The sequence below is a fragment of the Anas platyrhynchos genome, chromosome 21 (genome assembly GCF_047663525.1).
Source record: "Anas platyrhynchos isolate ZD024472 breed Pekin duck chromosome 21, IASCAAS_PekinDuck_T2T, whole genome shotgun sequence".
Lineage (NCBI taxonomy): Eukaryota > Metazoa > Chordata > Aves > Anseriformes > Anatidae > Anas > Anas platyrhynchos.
The window spans coordinates 4,014,986-4,028,264 of record NC_092607.1 but is presented as its reverse complement, the minus strand read 5'-3'; the positions used below and the strand labels follow the sequence as shown (position 1 = coordinate 4,028,264).

At 36.6% G+C, this 13,279-nt stretch overlaps 1 protein-coding gene across 11 annotated transcripts in view; it reads left to right on the top strand.

Moving 5' to 3' along the window:
• The window catches only part of NCOA3 (nuclear receptor coactivator 3), an 83,869-nt gene that overhangs the window by 10,571 nt on the left and 60,019 nt on the right, over positions 1 to 13,279 (top strand). For 3 of the 11 annotated variants that reach the window (XM_027473329.3, XM_021270134.4, XM_021270132.4), the window contains exons 2-3: positions 4,858 to 4,928; positions 9,119 to 9,160. The exons of 1 other annotated variant lie outside the window; for it this stretch is intronic. The gene's annotated coding sequence lies outside the window, so the exon portion shown is untranslated. Of the gene's footprint in view, positions 1 to 2,081; positions 3,158 to 3,209; positions 4,390 to 4,857; positions 4,929 to 9,118; positions 9,161 to 13,279 lie in introns of those variants that run through there. 7 more of the 11 variants (XM_072026617.1, XM_013096539.5, XM_038166035.2 and 4 more) reach the window with 4 other exon arrangements.

Genomic DNA, 13,279 nt, shown 5'->3' with positions numbered 1-13,279 from the left:
ATCCATACATAACCTGCTGTGGAACTGTCATTTAAGCTGTAGCTTTTACTTGCATCTGATGAAGTTGTTTTTGTCTGAGGATTTGTTTTGTAGAAATGAAAACAAAATGGGAAGGGAGGACAACAAGACAGTACAGACTCAAGTTTTGTCCTACTATATGCCACAAGTGCTTTTCATGCTTAGTTCTAGATTATTTTCAAAGTAAACCTGTGCAGTTAGGCCAAAATAAACAGCTACATGCAAAGTTGAAGACAAAGTATTGTGCTCTGATAAAATATGTTTACCCTAGGAAGCTATTGCTAAATAGAAACATATTCAGTGTTTATATGAACGCTTGTTCTAAAGGAATATGTCAATGCCTGTACACAGATTGATTGGACAGGTCAATTTAGAATATAACCATCTTGCCTGCAATGGCACAGATGAAAGAAAGAAGTGGAATGTGACAGCAATTGATAAGATCATCAATCTCAAATAATACTTTTTTGAGCCAGGGTGGCAGTTTTTCTAGACCTCTGAAAGCAATGTAGCTGAACCCTTTTGATTGGTAATCGTACTATAACAAACCGTCACCAAAATATTTTTATTTTTTTTTTGGGGGGTGGGGAGGAGGTGGTTAGAGCCTTGTGGAATGTCTGCTTAATATTGTTTGGGAACTTCCTTCCCATTCTGTCATCTTTTTTTCCAGTTGCATATTAATTTTGTCAGCTCTTTTGAAGTGAAATATATAGTTCTTTAGTTTTTGCTATATTCTTTAATGCTTCAGTATCATATGAAGTAAAGTGGTAATTACTTCATCAAGAAAACTGCACATTGTATTAACTTGTGTAGGGACAGTAATAATGATAACCTCTACTTAATGCTTTTTTTTTTTTTTGAGTTATATTTACATATATGTAGCAGACAGAGCTTCCTTTCAGGGAACTAAGTAACTCTACTCCTCACGTAGCTTTAGGGTAAAACCAAATCTCTTGTTTCTTACTTCTACTGTTCTCTCCTGAGTGATTATATTGTCTGCCCTTCTTACTGCAGAGGGAAACATTGCTCAAATTTCAGTGATTGAAAACTCCAGGTAGTAAGGTCAGCAAAGCAAAACACAACGACACAATTTTGGAGAAATGTATGGCCAGACAGAAGGGAGATCCTGTTAGTGCCCTCACTGAGAGTTTCTGTAGTGTGAGCTTCTGCCTTGTAGGTTGTATCATTGAAAGACTCTGTGAATCCCAAACTGGGGGAAAAGCTTCAGACAGGTGCGTGACTTCTCTATTTCAATGCCTATGTTAAAAACAAGAAACAAACAAAAGAAAACAAAAACAAAACAAAAAAAACACAAACCCACAATATCCAAAGATACAAATTTTACAGGTGCTGATGTCTCCTAAAGAAGGAGAATAAGAACTGTATGGAAGTGAAGGTGTGTCTAAGCAGTTAAAATTAAGTGGTGTGAAACTTTGGGGGGTGGGGAAGAAGGATGTGGTTTACTCTTTCATCAGCATTTTTTAAAAATAGGTGTTATGTTTTGAAAGGGACACTTCAAGAAAAGATGTGTTATTAAATGTGTGATAACCTATTATCATTTTTTAGTTGATAAAATGAGATCTCTGAAAGAGTTTCAATGGAGTATTAAATAGACAATGAAGTATGAGAAATCTTTCTGTGTGGCTGTAAATTAAATTTGGGTATGCTTCAAGGAGCTTCTTAATGTCTTACCAAAAAGAGCAAGGTTAGAGACAACTTGTACTGTTGTCACTTTCTCTGGTTCCACAGAATTCTGTATTCAGGCTTTCTTGAACTCAAGGACACTACAGTAGTGCATGCTGTGTAGAAGACAAGTATTCCTTCTGAATTTCCCCTGCAAGCTTGCCTAAACACAAGTTTTATCATTAACTTCTCAATTAGTGAAGTGTGCAATTGGAGTGGAGGTCTGGCATGTGGATCACGTTTCACAGGCTCTTCCTCCCTTGATGTTAGAATAGACACGAGCTTTTTTTTTTTTTAAAAAAAAAAAAAAAATCTTGCTACTTTTTATGTATCTTCTGAAATCTTAAAAAAAAAAAAAAAAAAAAAAGACAAACATGAATTCCCTTTACCCTGCTAATACTTTTTGAAAATACTTTGCAGGTCACATTGTCTACTAGGGTTTTGTCTCTACAGATAGTATTGCAATCCTTGAGATGCCTCTATGCCCTTGTGTTTCTCCTTCTCCTAAGCAAAGATCAAGAGTGTCATGGAAGTTAAACATAGGTTAACTCCTTTAGGCTACAGTTTGTGGATGGAGGAGCTCCTCATCCAGGTTTCAGGGCAGGTACTTGACTGAATTAACTAAAAACAATAATACTCTTTAGAGGAGTATTGAAAAGCCTATTTTAAAATATGTATATTTACTTCTGGCTGAAATTAACTTTTAGCTGACAGAGTGATTCCACTGGTGTGGAGATTCAACAAATGTTTTCCTTTGCGATAGATAAGTGCAAATCCATGACTCTGGCTGATTTCTCTGAGGCAGAACAGTCCTAACTCTTGTTTCTAATCATAGGTAAAACAAATGTTTTACCTATACTAGAATCTCTTGGACATCAACAAATTATGACACTTATCTGATTTGGCCCTTTCTTCTAGTTGCAGTGTAAGGAAGAGATCGATCTTGCAAATGCAGTTTAGTTTTAAAGGAAACTTTAATATCTGACTGCTGGAGTTTTATAACTGACCGCTTAAATATGTTCATTAATCCTTTGTCTTTAAACAGAAATGGTTCTACTGAACCATTCTGTTAACTGGCACTTTTCAATTCTGGCTATTTCATTTTTATTTATATTTAAGGAATCATCCACTCCTTCCTGCTCTGCCAGACCTCACAGGAACTAGTAGCATACTATGTAGAGAAAAAGCTTTTGGAGCCACACAATTAATTCCAGGTTGGTTTGAAAGTTTATTCAAGGTGATGAGGGTTGCACAGGTGGAACTGAGAATATTCTAGCATGCAAAAATAACCTATTTTGCTCTCACTTCGCATCAAATTTGACTCCATTAAGCTCTATAAAGTTTACTTGTATTAGAGAATTTGACAAAAGACAAGCTTCTTTCTCCAAGCTATGTGGTATTGCAAGGTCTCTTCAGCAGACTCATTTGTTCAAGGACCACCCTCTGGATTAAGACAGTAAGTAGCTTCAACTTTCCTTAGTGCATTATTTTAGGGTACTTTATTTAACTCCTGCACTGTGTGAACTCGTACAGCTTGTGTCACTTGTATTCATACAGAGAGCATACAGCGTCTACTACAGCACAGGTTTTTTAAATTGTAAAACAAACAAACAAAAAAAAAAAACAAAACACCTGACTTCCTCCTTAAACAGTGAGCCCTAATGCAGGGTAGATGTCCTTATTATAGATGGGTTGCACCAGGCTGGCATTGTCAGCTGAGGATGTACGGTTGTGGTGGGGTTACCATGGCGACTGCCTTCCAGGAGCTGCTCAAGGTCACCCAGCAGTTGCAGCCTGGAGTGCTTGCTGCTTAAGCAAAATATCCTCACCAAACATCAGTCCGGATGTGATTGCTGCCTTGAGAAAGCAACAACAGGGAGGCAAAGCAGGGGTTTATTTTGGGGTTGAGGGAAAGGAGGTTCTCTTTATTCTGTGTTCCAATCCATCAGATATTTCAGGATTCTTCGAATCATTGCAGTAGGGTGGGGCTTGGTTGAACTGAAAGCCAGAAGTGGTCTAGTATCAATGACATGAAAATTGTTTTATTTAAAAGCAAAACACTTACAAAATAGAAAATGGAATTCTACATGGAATCTGTAGAAGCCTGAGCAACTTGACTAGAAATTGGTGACCAGCCCTGAAGCTTGTAGTACCAAAGCAAATGCCTATACTGGTGGAAATTTAATTAAGATGGTGAAAATTGTTGTGCTGAGCTGAGAATTCAGAAATTCTTACATGTAAGGATCTCTGTTATAAGATGTCCAGATTCATTCTTGCATCTAAATCCTTCTGGATATAGTTTGAGAATGTCACTCTAACAGCATTTTCAGTCAAATGCAGACAAATTCAGAGATAAGGCTAGAGAAGGAATTTTTCATGAAGCTGATTCTGTGTCTGAGGTTGCAGGACTTCATACTGCGTGCATAAAGTTGAATCCATTAAACTAAAATTTCATTTCAATGAAAGTGCTGTTTCCTTGGTTTGGATAGTTATCTGATGAGTAAAAAGCCACCATGTTTTATGTGGCTTTTTGTTTGTGCTTTTTCCTACTTTTTGGATTTAAACTTGGTTTTCTTCTTTCCTCTTACATCATTTCTTGGTCTAAAGTAGTGTAGCATGACAGCAACAAAGCTATCATTCAGCAGATGATATGGCTAACATCTCATCTCAAACCTCTTTCATAAAGCGGTAAGCTTTTTTTTTTTTTTTTTTTTTTTTTTTAACTCTTCTCTCTTCCCAACATCCATTCTACTAATGTATTCAGACAGTAAAGTAATCTTCCTCCTCCTTTTTAGGCTGAACAGACTTAGAGTTCTTCTAGCTTCCTCTCAAGAACCTGTATTATTAATCCCCCCCACTTTTTTTGTAACCTTCTGATTAGTTTGTAGCTTTGGGGGATTTTATTTCCCAAGTGATTTTTATATCCTTATAGTAAGGTACTTTATAGAGCTGTGTCCAGAGTATTTGTTAACATCTCCTGAATTGTATGCAAGGAGCCATTTCCTAGAGCCTGATCTGGATCTAGATTTGGTGCCATTCCCTTGAACTGGATTGAACTGGGTTTGGAGATGTCTGTTGTTAATAAATGTAACCAAGATATAAGTCTTGTATTTATGACCTTTAAGAGTTTGTATTAATTTGGAATTTTTATATAAGCAGGTTCAGTAGCAGTGGTTCAGGGGAACCTCCAGGCTTGAAGTACTACCAGCGCTACACAGCAACGTCAGGTGAGCTGGTACTTCTGTTTCCATGTTAGCAAGTTGTGCATATCTCTTAAGGAGGGAATGAGAACATAAGAGTGAAGGGTATCAGATGAACAGTCCTGGTGGTCTCTGTTTACCTTCAATAAAACAAGCCTAGACCCCAGTAGGGGATGGGGGATAGTTGTAGATTCAAACTACTCGTAAAAGGGGCTTAAGAAAAATCTCTTATTAAAGTCAATCTGTAAGACATCTACTTGTCTGCATCTTTTTCCCCAAAGTGAGCAGTCTGCTCACATTTTAACACATTATAGCATGAAAATACGGGTGTGTCTATTGTTACAGTGTGAGGTTCTAGCAAGAAAAAAAACAATTTTCACTTGTGCCACATAATCGAGATTTCCAGGGCATGATACACAAGTCATTTCCTCATGATATGAAGTAGCACTTCATATCTAAGCACTGAACTCTTTGACTACAAAATAAGCAAAACTGGCAGCTAAGAAATTGCACTCAGTTCCCTATTTGTTTGAGCTGTGGGGCTGGTATCTCCATTACTAATTACCAGGGACATGCTTCCAGTCTGAGGTACAGGCTTAGCACCCCAAAGCTGTGGAGCTGTGTCACAGGATGGCTATCTTGTTGATCTGGTCTGGTAGCAGGTGCTGAGTTCCATGGGAAGTATATCCAGATTCTAGCCAAAGTTCTTGCTTCATGCAACATCTTGGCTACATTGCTGATAGAAGGTAACTTCAAAGCTCCCTTAGGCACATTCAGGCAAATTTAATTACGAGAAATGTGCACGAGAGAAACAGTCTGATACTCCACAGCTGTTACAGATTTCTTGAGGGTGCAAGTAGTTCATATCTTTTAACAAAATCAGGTGTGCTAATGTGGCAGACAGTGGCAATGTTTTGTTCTAAGTATACATGCTGGCATTAAGCAAAATAGACTTCATGTTTAGTGATGCTAATTGCCTCAGCCACTAAAAAATCTTTTTTTTAGTAGCAAGGTTGTTTCTATTTTCTAATATAACACTTTAAACAAAAGGTTGGATACTTTTTTACAGTTGTATTTGCTCCCCTGAAAGTTTATTCTATTACGGAGCTTTGGTATTTAGTAATTCCAATCCAGTCTAGACTTGTTTTTTTCTGAAATAATAAAAACTTGCAAAACTTCCAGGCTTTTCTTCCTCACCAAATAAAATTAGTAAGACATTTCACTAGCATTGCAAACGCTGTAATCTTTTTTATAAATGAATCAATGTACTGTTAGAAATAAAACCCACCCTACAATACAAAACAAAAAAAACACAACACCAAAAGCACTACCAACAAAAATGTCACTGCCAGTTAGTGAGCATGAAATGGAATATTTCTCTTCTATAGTTATGCTGGCTCCTCAGCATCAATAGTGGAACAAAATAAGAAGTAATTGCCCCTTAGAGATCTTAGCTAAGTCAGCTGAAAAAAAGGTTGTAGATAGGGCTGTTGGTTAGTCACAAATGCCAACCCAACAACAAAAAATAAAAGAACACAACTGAGAAGCGGCTTGTTCTAACCTGCTTGTGTATTAGTGCATTTTTAGCATATTTATTCTAGCTTACAGGCCCCGCCTCCAAACCAGACATTTCATAAACTTCTCTGACTTTTCTCTCAATCTTTGCATAGAAAGTCTTCATGCATTTCAATATTATATTCAAGAACCTGAGGGGACATAGAGTAGAATTCAGTAATTGCCTAAGAACTTAACACAAAGCTAGCCACCAGCAGTTAGTTTTTAGCTCCTGTTTCATAGCTGGCAGAATTTGCATTAAGGCTTGTTACATAAAATTGTAAACACATTCTGCAGAACAGGTGAAGCAGCTTCAATATCAATGACACTTTTTTAACTCTTACAAGCATCTTCCCTAATTGTATGTGGCCAAATTAGCTAGTGTTTTGTTTTTTTGGGGGGGAGGGGGTGGGAGGGGGGAATTGTACAACTGTGGCTGCAGAAGGGGTTCCTGGGGACGTGCCTGGCACTGGTCCTAGAAACAATGTGAGTGGTGTTTTGAGGGTGTGACTACAGAATCAGTCCTGGGAGGGAGTTCAGAAGCTGTTCTACAAAAGCTTCTAGATACGGGTTGGTGTGTGTTTAGAAAGGCTCCTGGATGTTTTCTCACCAAGTCCTAGGGGTGTGCTGCTTCTGGGTGATGGTTCCAGATGTGAAGCTAGAAATGTCTTGAGGTGGTTGTTGAAATCATCTTAGTTTTTAGAGGTGGTGCTGGAAAGTTATTCTAAATGTGGTTCTAGATCTGACTCAGAAATCGGTAGCTGAGAAATGGCTTCTTGGTGCTCTAATCACATCCCAGGTTTGGGTTATTTTTATTGTGATTGTTACAAATCCTATTTGACTTCGACACCATCCTCTGAGCAGGTGTTGGGTTTTGTCAGTGTGCTTTTGAGATCTGATGTTTGCTTACAGTGTGTATCAATTCTTGAATGAGTCTGGCCTCCAAACAGGGTTACTGTTGTGTGATACGGGTACTGCTGCATGCAGGAGTGCTCAAAGTTTGTTGTCTCTTAAAGACAAGCTAGATGCTATTTGTTAGCATCCTTGAAATGCAGAAGTGTCTTCAAGGATGGGCTTGTTTTCAAAGGCATCGTCTGTCTTGCAGATCACTATTATGTAAACTTGGCTCTTTCCTAATAAGTCAGTCATGAAAATAGTCTGGGTTGGTTTGACCTTGTGAAATGCTTTTAAAAAGCATCTTCAGCAGGTCCTACAGCACTGTCCTAAATTTCACTATTAAAAAGTTATGCTAAATGAATTGTGCCATTGCTGTCAAACTATATGAATGTGAAGATTGCTTTTTTTTTTTTTTTTCTGTGAGCTGCATCAAAGGGGGAGGCCAGTTTTCTGTTGTTTCTTAAAGTTTTGGTATGAAGCTTGTGAGGCAAACGATGACTACGAAAAATAATAGCAAACAATTAAGTACTGCTTTGTTAAGCAATTAATAATCCTTTATTTGGCATACTGTGGCAATGGGAGATTGTTAGTTTGCTAGATCCAAGTAACCAAATTATTTGTTGGGCTAAACATTTTATTTTGTAAGTACATGAATTCCTAGCTGCAGCTAGGAAGTTGATTTGATATAAGAGCTTATTTATTAAGTTACTGCTAATGAGAAGGGACTTGACTAAAGTTAAAAATAGAGCACATTGAACTTGACATGAACCTTAATATCTTTTCCAGCTTTTACAAGGATTGTACTGTGAATTGTGTATTGTTTAGCTAGTTTATCGCTGATTAAAAATATTGAAATAAACAGTACATTATGAAATAAAGCCTCTGTCATTGCTTTGTTTACATTTTGGATATCTTATCTAAATGTTACTTTGCAAATTCGATGCAAAGTTCAAGCTTGAACGTGGGATTTCTAAGACTTATATTTTCTAAAGGCTAAATATATTGTTGAAGACGTAAAACAACTGAAAAGTCTTTATCGTCAAAGCCTAAAACTTGTTTTGTTTACTTAGATGCTGGATAAAAACAGTGGTAGATCAGATTTCACTATGTGGAGTTTGTTATACAAGATTAAAGACATTTCCAGAGTTTGAGCTTAGTTCTACATAGATTTTTTAAATTCTGCTTAATATAAATTCATTTATTGACTTAACTGCCAATTTATGATTTCCTTTATAGATGTGAGACTTTGATATTGTATAATACAATTTTGCAAAGCTTATTGCATGAAGATTTGCCATGCCAAAAAGAGTACAGTGGTCTTAAAGTACAGAGAAAGACAAAGGTCAAATCTATGGAACAGTTTTTGTATGAGAAATAAAATTTACCAGAACTTCTATCTTTTGCCTTAAGAGTACAAGACTGATCCATATGAAATAACCATGAGTGTCATGGAAAATCAAGATGAAGACAGTGTTTTGGTTTTCAGCCATTTCATGTATTTCTCTCCTATTTATTATCACATGGCAATTAAAAAAATAAAATTCAGGTACTTTTAAATAGTGTGGAGCATAACTGCAGAACTTGCTGCCACAGAATATTACAGCTGTGTTGATTTTAATGGGTTCAAAAAGCAATTCATATACTCACAGAGGAGAAATCCAGCTGCTGGGAAACTCGGTCCTTGTGAACCAGGAAATTCCTGAGCTGGAGACTATGAAGTTTGAGAGAATGCTGAAACAGTGATATGCTTACCTTGTTCTTTCTAGGCTTTCCTACTGGCTTCTGTTGGAGAGAGAACACTGAGCTAGGTAAGTCTTCTGTTTGACTTGGTTGTCCAGGGCTACTTTGAGTTACAAGAACTGATCCACAGAAAACACTGATTGTAAGGGGGTTTGGAGAAGGGACGAAATAATTGCAATTTCCTTAGGGAAATGTATTTTCTTATGTTCTGTATTAATAATCTACAATACTTTATAGATTATATATGTTCTTTTCCACTTTCTTTAAATTTGGGGAAGTGTATGGTATTACCTGTCCCCAGTGCATGTAGTATCTAAGGCTAGTAAGCACAGAAAAAAGATTGTTTTGTTTCAGATAGCTGCGCTCATTAAAATGTTCCTAAGCAATGATTTACAGACAGGTGCCACAATGAGGTAAATAGTATACACTGGAGAGAAGGGATAAATAACTTTTGTTCTTGACAGGATGGAGGCATATGTCTAAGCATATTGTCTGTCTACCTGCAATGGGAGGGGAAAAAAACAACAACTATATCACAGCATTTATATCTTGAAAGACAGAAGGAATTACATTACTTTTGTTTCATATGCTTTTGTGTTCCCTCCATGCTATGCCATGTTTATCCTGTTATTGCATGTATGATGTCGTTTCCATATTAGAGAATCTGATGGAAGCCCAAATGGTGGTAAGGTTTTGTAGATTTCTAAATCTTACTGGATTGTTAGGTACACTAAAAAGGCTCAGTGGGTTTTAAATAGAAAACACTAAAGCTATGCCATGCCTAGAGATGACAATAGGGACTTTTCTGCTAAGAACTAAATTTGATGATGTACAGGAATATAAAGTTCTGACTGATGTACATAAACATAACATCCCTTTCTTTTAAGTGCAATGTTGGCATGATGTATTGTCATAGAAATGCAATGTGGCATTTTGTTTACTGACAAAAAAAACACACAGTATAAACTGCACCCGATAGGTGGTACATTTGAGTTCTGTGGCATAAATTTATGACTGGTGCTAATTGGTTACGAACCATGTTTGACACTCACCAGATGCTAATACAAACCTCCCAGTACGTGAGTGTGACTGGATATTAGCTTTAAAGCTTAGCATCAGGTTATGTGCAAAATTACCTGCAAGTCTGCTAAAGGGAGCATGACTTGTTTAAATTATGGTGGATACGTCTTGGATGTCCTGTTGGCAGACACATGCTTAAGCTATGGTTCCCCAACTCATGGTTTTATTGCACATAAGCTACAGTTCAGTTGGTCTTCTTGGGTGGGAACTGAAGATACAGTGCATTTAAGAAAAAGTAGTCGTATTAATCTTAAAAAAAAACACACACACACACACACACACACACACACACAAAACACTAAACAAAACAGAAAACACTCTATCCTGATGGTCCCTCCAGTGCTCTGTATAAAAATACATTAAACTGCTTCCTAATGTTGTGAAACTACGCAACCATTTAGTCATTTATCTATAAACAAGGAAGCAACTGGATCTGAAACAAAACATTACAAATGTTTTGGGGACTTGAAGAAGATGGATGTAATCCATTCTTCTGTTTTTGGCAGTCACTGACCTCTTGTATTAACTTCCACAATGGTTGCAAATCTTCCTAAAATTACTTGGAATTTCTGTGCTAACGATGACAGTGTTATTTTGGAGAACTCTGCAGATAAACATCAGTGTATGAGACATGCTATTTGTATAAACACTTTAAGGAGCATAACTGGTTTTCTAATCGGCAAGCAGCTATTATAAATATACCTTTTGTATGAATCCTGGAGAGATTAGTGAGATTTATTGTACAATTTCTTTTTAATGAAAGTGAAGGTTTTACTTCTTTAGGAGAACATTAGAAAAAATAGAAGCGTAAGGTTTTCATGCAATGGAACTGGTTGGTGAAGAATATAAAGTTCAGTACAAAAAATCCAGAGGGCATTGAGAGCGGTATTCAAAAACATGCTGGTTTTGCTATTAAATGGAAAAAAAAAATCCTTGATGGTAGGAATTAATGTTGTCATCAGGAATATATAGTTTCTTTCCCATAAAGATGGGAATACTAACGGATGTATGCAAAATGTAAAGGATTTGTGAGACTAATAAAATATACTATGATTAAAACAGTAATGAAAAGAATGTAGTGACGTATCTTGAAATTAAGATAAAGTGCAATTAATCATACAGTCCCTTGTCTTAGTAACTCATTATAATGGTACCAGTTTATCAAAAGGCTGCAGTATATAATTCTCTCATGATAATGTTTCACTGAAAATCATAGAGATGTTATGCTAGCATCAATCTAAACCTTGCTGACAAAGAGCTGTTTGAGACCTGTTCAGCGAAAGTTTGGAAGGTTTCTTAGCAAAGAGATTCCACAAGTTGTCTGGAACCCATTCTGGTATTCAAACTCTTTAAAAATTGATATTTATCTTACTGGAGGTAGTAAACCCTGCCTCTTGCCCTTTTGTTGTAGGACTCAGTAGTGAGTCTGTGGCGCTCTAGTCTGTAACATAGACATAGGTGCTCTTTTCCATTTTGCATAGCACTGAAGAAATACTCCGATTTCAGCTTAACTTGTAAACAATTGATCTCTGAAATTTAACATTTGAGCCTAACAGTGACATGCAAAACCACATTACAGCTTTCATTTTTTTCAGTAAGTTTTAGCAGGTGCTTTTGTGTTACAACCATTGGAACACAGAGGATGGGTAATATTTGAAATACAGTAAGATAATCTGACTGTACAGTGGCAAAACAAATTATTCTAATATGAGAATTATTCTGTTCTGTCCTTAATTGGCAGTTTGGTTGAAGGTAGTCTGTTAAACTTTAGTCAGTATGACAGTGAAATACAGGAAGATACTTGAAAACAAGTGGAGGAAAGTGGATTTTTAGCTAATGAAATGCTCAGATAAGGTATACCGTAGACACATAACTGTCACTTCAAACACTGCATGCTAAGCATTAGCATTGAACTAAATGAAGGCCTTTTGCTGTTGTACCAAATATACTGTCTGTGTACACTCAAATTTATTCAGAGATGTTAATTACAGCATTGAGCTAGGAATTCCTCCATATTTCAAGGTCAAATTGTGTTTTAGAAAGGTCCCTTTTGCATTAAGTAGCTCTTCTCACTCCCTACAATGAAGCAAAAATAGTACGTAAGCACTGATACCGTGCATGGAAAACTAAACTATTTTGACATCATTTCTTCAGTAACTTCCTTTGTTTTCATTCTCTGATTTTGTAGTGCCTCTTTATATTTGAGGGTCCAGTTATGCCAAAAAGTCAAGAAACTTGATTAACATACTTCCATTATTTTTAGGTTAGAGGGTAACAAGATCAAATTTTAAAAACAAGGGGAATGTGTGTGTGGCTCTTTGTTTTTCTTAAAATTAATAAACAAACACAAACTAATTTAATAGCCTGATGAAAAGAGATACTGAGTAGACTTTTCAAAAGCACCCTAACACATCAGGCATTTAACTCCCATTGAAGCCGGTTTGTGCGAGTCTGTGTGTATGTAATCTGAAAACCCTTAATGGATAGCTGCCTCCCCTCCTCTCCTCCCCCACCTGCACTCAAATACTTTTTCAGAAAACGATTCTATGTGCTTGTTCCTCTTTAGCTGTGGATTTACTAACCACAGGTTTTGTCTTGTGTTGTTTTTTAAGCAAATTCAGTACTTCACATTTAAAATGCTAATATATCCAAAGCTTTGATTAAAATCAGGGGGTTTACAGTGTTAAATAATACATTTACTGACATTAATTCTATAGTTTAGTTCCTGTGGAAACACGTGAATAAATGTCCATAAGTACTGCATCTGCTGAGTAGCAAAATGTGCTTACGGCAAGTCGATGTGATTTATGGACTACATTTCTTTCCAGCTCATGTGTTGCCACCCCCCTATTGGCTGGTGTAAATATTTCCAACAGTTAAATCAGTGATTTAAATGCCAGTTGAAAATCTGCTGTGAATGAGTAGTCTTAATCAGAAGTTGTGGTCTGTGATAATCAAGATTGCATTTGTCTTGTTTACTCCTCATGGGAAAAAAAAAAGCATCCTAATTTGTATGTAATTAAAATGCACTATGTACCTTTACTGGGCAAGACAAAGCTAGGATGTAAGTCTTTGTCAGAATTGAGTTCTCCATTATAAGACCATTT